Here is a 6,957-nt window from a genome sequence, read left to right on the forward strand (position 1 = left end):
TCCCTGCTGAGCCTGCAGCCTGCATCCTAACCGTGCGCCCGCGAGTCTCCCCTCTGTGATGTCTGTCTGTGAAGCACCATTGCCCCAAGGTCTAACTCTAGTTTCCAACCTGGAACCCAGCCTTCGGATCTGTGCACACTTCGCGGAGGAGGAGGCGAAGGCTCTGGGAGGGCGAGGGAGCTGCAGCTTCCCACAGACAGGGCGCAGCCCCCAAAAGAGAAAGCAGCTTCCCCCAACGCCAGGGCGTGGTTCGTTCTCTCATTCAGCTCAGTGCATACTCACAGGCTGGAACTGGCGACCAAATGCCCTAGATTTCATGGCTTTTTTGGATGAACTCGACTATTTAAATTAGCTGCCTAAAAGTTTTGTGTAGAGAGCGACTAAGCTGCTTATACACCTATGAGCAGAAATTCTCCATTTGTTCATTCAAACACTCAACAAACAAACCATAGGAATTTATTTGGGTTAGGAGTCCAAAGTCTTCTTGAGATGTCATTTTCAATGCTTATCTCACTTTGCGTTGCTAGGAGATAAATTGTGTTTTGAGCCATTTGCATAAAGACCAGTAAAGAATTTTAATAATGTCAATATATGGCCAAATGGTCTAAAGTGCTAAAGTGACTATTTTTCATCGAATAAGTAAGCCTCCAAATTTAAATGTTCTAAAAGAGATATATGCGTTTTCTGGGAGGTCTGTTCCATTTAGGTAGCTAATTATTTCTGAGGACGGCGCTGAGTCATGTCAGACATCTCCTCACTAATCGAACGGTGTTACAGCTACAGGGAGACGGTTCCTGTCCTGTCACGTGATCAGGAGTGGAGAGCGGGTCGGGTTTTAATTGCGGAATCAAGAGGAACTCGTTTTTCTAATCACTAGCACAAATCTGACAATCTGTCCAGCGGCCAGGAACTAAATTAAAGTTTTCTCTCCCTGGTACATGTGCTAGAAATCTCACTAATTCGAACTGATGGAGAGGAAGAGCCAATCTATATTTTGGTAAAAAAAAATATCTACTACAGGACTCACTTAATACTGTTTAAAATTTTCCCTTCAAATCCGATTAGAACCTCGAGTCCTGCACAAAATAATCAATATGAAAGTGTTTGCCTTTTTATTGGCTCGGTGTAGGTGCCCAGAGCGGGAGAAACTTTAACAAGTTCCTTTCAACGGTGCAGTAGACTGCCCGCCGAGGACGGCCTGACCGCCCTGTCCATCCCCGCACAGCAGTCTCCTGCCCTGGTGACGTGGCCACATCCCCCAGCCAGAGCATGGGCCTGTTTCTCCACCCTTGAATCTGGACAGGCCTCGTTGACCTGGCGTTGACCAAGAGATCAGGCCGGGGGTGACCTTGGGTGGGCTGACAGCGGGGGCCTTAAGGCACCTGGCAGCTTCTCCGTCTCCCCTCTTGGAATGCTGAGGATGAAAGACCCCTTGAAGAGAGAGGTCCCACAGATGGCCAGCACCTGCTGCCCTACAGGCTGCACTGCCTTGGACCGAGCAGCCCCAGGAAAGCTGTCAGATCGCTGGGACCACAGGAGGGACCGGAGCCAAGAGCAGCAGAGGGCCCCGCAGAGCCCCGCCCACACTGCTGACCCTCAGACTCACCAACAGGTAAATGGCTGTTGTTTGAACCCACTAAGTGTTGGGGTAGTTTTTAATGCAGCCATAGATAACTAGTACAAATGGATTTTTAAACAAATATGGAAAACCCAGAAATAAAAGTACAAAGAAGGAAAATATCCCCCCCAATCTTAGGTGGGTGGGTGGGGCAGGGGTGGGGCCTGGAGCTCCTCCTCCTCCACCAGTCGGTAAGACCAGGCAAGTGGGCATCTTCCCTGAGCCTGGTGGCCGCACCTGTCAACAGAGAGTGAGGATGCTAGCAGTGGGTTGCTTGTTTGGGATCCTGAGAATGAACAGGCGAGATACGACAGGGAAGGGTTCTAAGCAGTGCCCGTGGGCCGTGGGCAGCGGGCTGTGGGCTGGACTGCCTGAGTGTTAGGTGGCTTTTCCGTCTTTCTGGTCACTACTCTCCGCGCCAGGTTACCGACAGGGGCAGGGAGAAAGGTTCCGGTGGGAGGTGGTGGGAATGCAAGAAATGAGAGAGTTGGTTTTCCTCTGAGATCCCAGTCCCCAAATGCCCTACAACCTGTTGTACCTGGGAGGCAGCAGGGCCCAGTGGCGAGAGGCTGGAAGGGCCCCAGGTTTGTCAGGAAGGGCCCCACTGACCACGCCTCTGTAATGGCCAAGTTCTCCCTCCACTCTGTGCTACCCGAGTCAAGAGAAAAACCAGCATTCTTGTATCAAGGCCAACCTTCGTCTTAACGTTGAAAGTGGAGTTATAATACTCGACGTGTCCCTGAGGCTGCACATTGCAGCAGAGATCCCGTCACAGGGAGGGTTAATCAGCGGGCACGTCCATGGTGGTCTTGTTGACTCTGCTCTTGGGAACACCTCTCTGTCTGAACCGCGCTCCCCCGCCCTCCCTGGTGAGAACCACGCCTGCCCACAGGGAAGATGGACCTTCACATTTCCCGAGTCAGCCAGCTTTCATATCTGAGCAGGGCCCCAGATATGGGCTTTGTTTTTTTTTTTCTTTCCCTGCAAAGTGACAGCTATAATCAAGTACTTACAAATGACTGTCCTGCACAATAGCACTGCGAATAAAACGCTACATGTTGGACACCCGCATTGTTCCTTCTTGTTTGCAAACATGGGCGCAGTGCGATCTTCATTATTTCAGAGCCTGGAGAAACAACATTGTCTTCCAGCCTGTCGGAGCACTGGTGGATATTTCTGGCTCCTGGAGAAGCGCCCGACTCTTGGAAGAGCACATCTTGTGCGTCCTAAACCCTCCCACTGGTTGAAAGCTCCCGTGGAGCCGGCCGGCCCGAGGCCAGGGAGGCTGGGGGATGGCGGAGACCTTCCACGTCAGACCCCACAGAATGACTCCCCTAACCACACACTCAAAGCCGGCACAGTTCATTCTCTGCTTGTACAAAATGTAGTAACTTGAACTTTATGTTTAGAATTCAAAGGAAAGAAATTATCCCCAACTTCCGAGAAGCTGCCCGACTCTAGGAAAAGCGAGAGTCCGCAGAGCCAGCTCCTGGCTCCGACTAGGCCGCTTGCTGTGTGCTGGAGACAGCTTCAGCCGCTCTAAGGGAGCCGGGCTGGCTGTGCTCCCCCGGAAGGGTTGTTACGAGACTCAGGAGCTAAGTCATTAAAAAGTTCTCAGAAGGTGCAAAGCATCACACAAATGAAAGATATTACCATCATATGAGGTTAGTGCCTATTAAATGCTTTGATGATGAAACAAAATAAAATTTTAAAGGCACAAAGGACAGGCATTGTATGACTCCACAGACACGAGATAGGTACCAAGAGCAGGCAGATTCATGGAGAAAGAAGAATAGAAGTTACCCCTGGAGGTGAGATGGAGGGGGGGTGGGGACTCAGCGTCAAATGGGGACGGGGTTTCTGTTTGGGATGCTGAGGAAGTTCTGGAGGTGGACGGTGGCGATGGTTACACAATGTCATGAACGCACTAAATGCCACTAATTTGCACGTTTAAAATGGTTCAAATGGTCCATGTTACACTTCATGTATTTTCCCACAGTCCAAAAAAGAAAAACCCACTAAAAATAAACAGATATCGTAGGGAGACACACACTTATTTACAGCAAAGAACTCAGCTTACCTGTCATCCGAAGACAGTCATGCCCACAGGTCTGCCATATCCTCTTTCTGGGATCAACCTACCTGAGATGCCAAATCGTTCTCAGAAGACACTATTCTCTAGACGTTGGACTGGTACTGTTGATGTCCACAGGTGACTGTCCCTGGATTATGTGCTCACCAAGAATGGCCTGGCTATTGGACTAGACCGGGAGTGGGAACAACGCCTGCTTCTCTGGATCAGCGTGAGCAGACACCCCCAGACCATGTTTGCTCCCTTTCTCCTTTCTGCCGAGCCCCCTGAACAGAGGCCCTTCTTAGAGCCCTTGTAACTGACTCAGGGGATGTGCAGACCCCCGGGTCACAGGAGGCCCTGTCATTTATTCTTCAAAGCAGGATGCTTTTGAGGATGAAGGCAGGATGACAGCCCTAAGTGGGGACTGTCCCAGGAAAACCAGGGTATGGGATCCTGCTGCTCCTCCCCTCTGACTCTGTGCTCTCTCAAAGGAGGGGAGGAAACAGTGTCTCAGGGGAGGAGAACTGAGCTACTCAGGTGCAATTTTTCAGTTTAACACGCCGAGCGGAAGTTGGAGCAGACGCTCCAACGTGAGAGGGACGGTGTGTGTCCTCCGGGGAACTGGAGGAGGGAGAGGGGCGCGTGCGGCGAACCCAGCGAGAGAGCAGAGGGCCGCCTGCTCACCAAATGCTGAGCGAAGTTCCCAGAGGCCTGAAGTGTATGCGTGTTTAGGAAGATGGAGAAAGATGCGGGTGTTCACAGGCCGCAACACGGGTGGACTGCAAAAGCACAAGGTAAGAGCAAGCATCGAGACACGGGCCACATGTTGCCTGATTCCATTCGTGTGAAGTATCCGACCAGGGACAGCCATAAGGACAAAGCACAGATGGCCCTTCACCAGGGGACATGGTCAGAGCAGGCCCTGGGCACTACCAGCGAGGCCAAGACGCCATCCCTTCTGCCATTCTGGTCCATGTGCAGCTGAGTGTGACCTGGACTCTGGGCTCTGGGCTCCGGCATTCCTGGGTGCAAATCCTAGCTCACAACTCAGCTGGGTGAGTTTGGACAGCTGACACAATTTCCCCCATTCCTCTCCTCACGTGTACAGAACGGCCCCACTTCAAAAGCCTCATGGGGTCCCACGAGATGGCCCACGCAATGCAGTGAGGACAGTGCCCCCACCCAGCACAGGGTCCAAACACGTCTGCTCCTCTGAGCTGCCTGCCCCGGGACAGTGCCCTGCAGGTTCATTGTCACCCAGAGCTGTGAAGTCCTGTGATATCTGGCTTTGCACTTTGCTTACCAGTAACAGACAATAGGCCAGCCCTGGACCCTGACCTCAACCGATGCTTACGGTTATTGTCATTGTCATATTAGTATTGGCATTCAGATCTTCACGGGCAGGCAGTCTTGTGTCCTGCTGATGCTGGACAAGAAACTAGCATCACACTGGCAGGTGGCCCCACGCCTGAGGAGGTGGTGGGGTTCTGGAGGGGCCTCGTCCGGTGGAACAATATACTGAACTCACATGCGGAGAGAAGTAGGGTCAGTCCAAGTGGGAGGCCCAGCAGCCCGTGGTGAGGGAACAGTGGAGGAGACCAGATCCCTGGGCTGAGCCGGTCCCTCATCACCTGAGTGACACCCAGGCAAGAGCTCCTGTCCCCTTTTGCACCACTCCCTACTCCCCACACCCATGCCTCACTTCGGTCTGGGTTTGCACAGCTCAGCAGTCCATCCCCTCTGACCCCGGGGACATCCTTGGGACAGCCCATGCCTTGGGCCCCCTAGAGAGGCCATCACTCCCCAAAGCAATAGAGCCCAGTGCTAAGTGTCCCTCGCATAAAACACGTCTCTCAGCTTTGTCTCCGTGCTGAGAAAAACATACCCAGACAGTGCATTCCTGCCGTACTGCACGCGACCCTTAACTCCATTGGTCACTGATCGGTGGGGTTTACTGATTTTACTTGGAGAGTTTCAGAGACCAAGCAGATGGATTATAGGAAATCAAATCCACTCGGGGAGAGTGGCCCAGACAGTTCATCACTGGTCAGACTCACAGTTGTTCCAACAATAACTCTCTTTACCGGAGATAAACTACACCTTCTTAGTAGGGAAAGAATGACAAACACTGAATAGTCTTGAAATTTCCATACGTCGTTGGAACTCTTGATCCAAAATTCTCTCTGGTCTTATTGACCAACCCTGTTACCTGTGTGCGTGATGCTAAATGTGGGGCCGAGCACACCAAACCCCTGTTTCCATCCGGGGATCCCCCAGTGGCGTGTCTCTGTCCAAACCACAACCTCGCTCCCCTTCGCCCCTCGCTCTCCCTTTGTTACCCCCCAAATCACCCACGAAACCGCTGACGGGTGTACTCGTCTTGGATTTTCCTTCTGAAACAACAGAGAGAAACCCTTTTGTTATCAAATGTGACCACATTCAAGAAAATGGAAACTTGGAAAAAGGAAATAAACACCCGCAGTGCCAGCAGACTGAGATGGGTAATGGTGTCAGCAACGTCCACGTGTGGGCCTGGGGGATGTCGGCGCTAAAATTCCTTGCAAGGTGTAACTGTGCAGAATCATGCCCCTGGCTGTTGGGAGTGGCTCAGGACCGACGGCACAGGTGGCGGCCACCACACCTTCCCTGGGAGGGTGAGGTATGCAAGTGTTTTCTGCTCTCTGCATTCTTATCGTTGAGTTTTATTCTTACTCATTTTTTCCGTTTTGGGTCTCATGTTTCTGCAGTTCCTTCCTGGCAAAGTTCCTTAAGAGATGAGCCTTTTACTCTCGAAGTCCACAGTGCAAGGGGAAGGGGAGAGATGACACATGGAACAGCTGTCTGTGTGGGGGGGAAGGTGGCCGTGCACAGAGGTCACCGGGCCCAGGGCCACACACCTCACCGGAAGTAGGAGCATTTCACTGATTCATACTGCTTGCTGAAAATATCCTGCAGTAAAGTCCCCTAAGTCTGTGCAAATACCAGTTTGTGGCCCTGTATTTTGGGATGGGCACTGGTCAGAGGCTCCAAAGTGAATCAAAGTTCTACTTAGGACCTTTCACCAGTGGCTCACCCTCTCTGAGCCTCAGTTTCCCCATTTGTAAAGGTGAAAAGTCTCTCAGGGCCCCTTGGGGTGCTTCCCCTTGGCTCCCCAGCCACCACAGCCCTACCCTGTGGCAGCTGGAAGGGGATGCTCCCCACCCCAACTCAGCCCTGCCCCAGCCCCCAGGACCCACGCCAACCTGAGTGTATATTAATACAAAGC

At 52.2% G+C, this 6,957-nt stretch overlaps 1 long non-coding RNA gene across 1 annotated transcript; it reads right to left on the minus strand.

The window, feature by feature from the left end:
• Window positions 1–1,766: 1,766 nt before the first annotated feature.
• On the minus strand, window positions 1,767–5,862 carry LOC118990548 (uncharacterized). The gene is made up of 3 exons (XR_005067257.1): window positions 2,628–5,862; window positions 2,157–2,266; window positions 1,767–1,855 (listed from the first exon to the last, which is right to left on the minus strand). It is a non-coding gene; the product is annotated as an uncharacterized LOC118990548 (long non-coding RNA).
• Window positions 5,863–6,957: the final 1,095 nt, after the last annotated feature.

This window comes from Sturnira hondurensis, unplaced genomic scaffold, assembly GCF_014824575.4.
Source record: "Sturnira hondurensis isolate 20B ecotype Veracruz unplaced genomic scaffold, ASM1482457v3 Scaffold0007208, whole genome shotgun sequence".
Classification (NCBI taxonomy): domain Eukaryota; kingdom Metazoa; phylum Chordata; class Mammalia; order Chiroptera; family Phyllostomidae; genus Sturnira; species Sturnira hondurensis.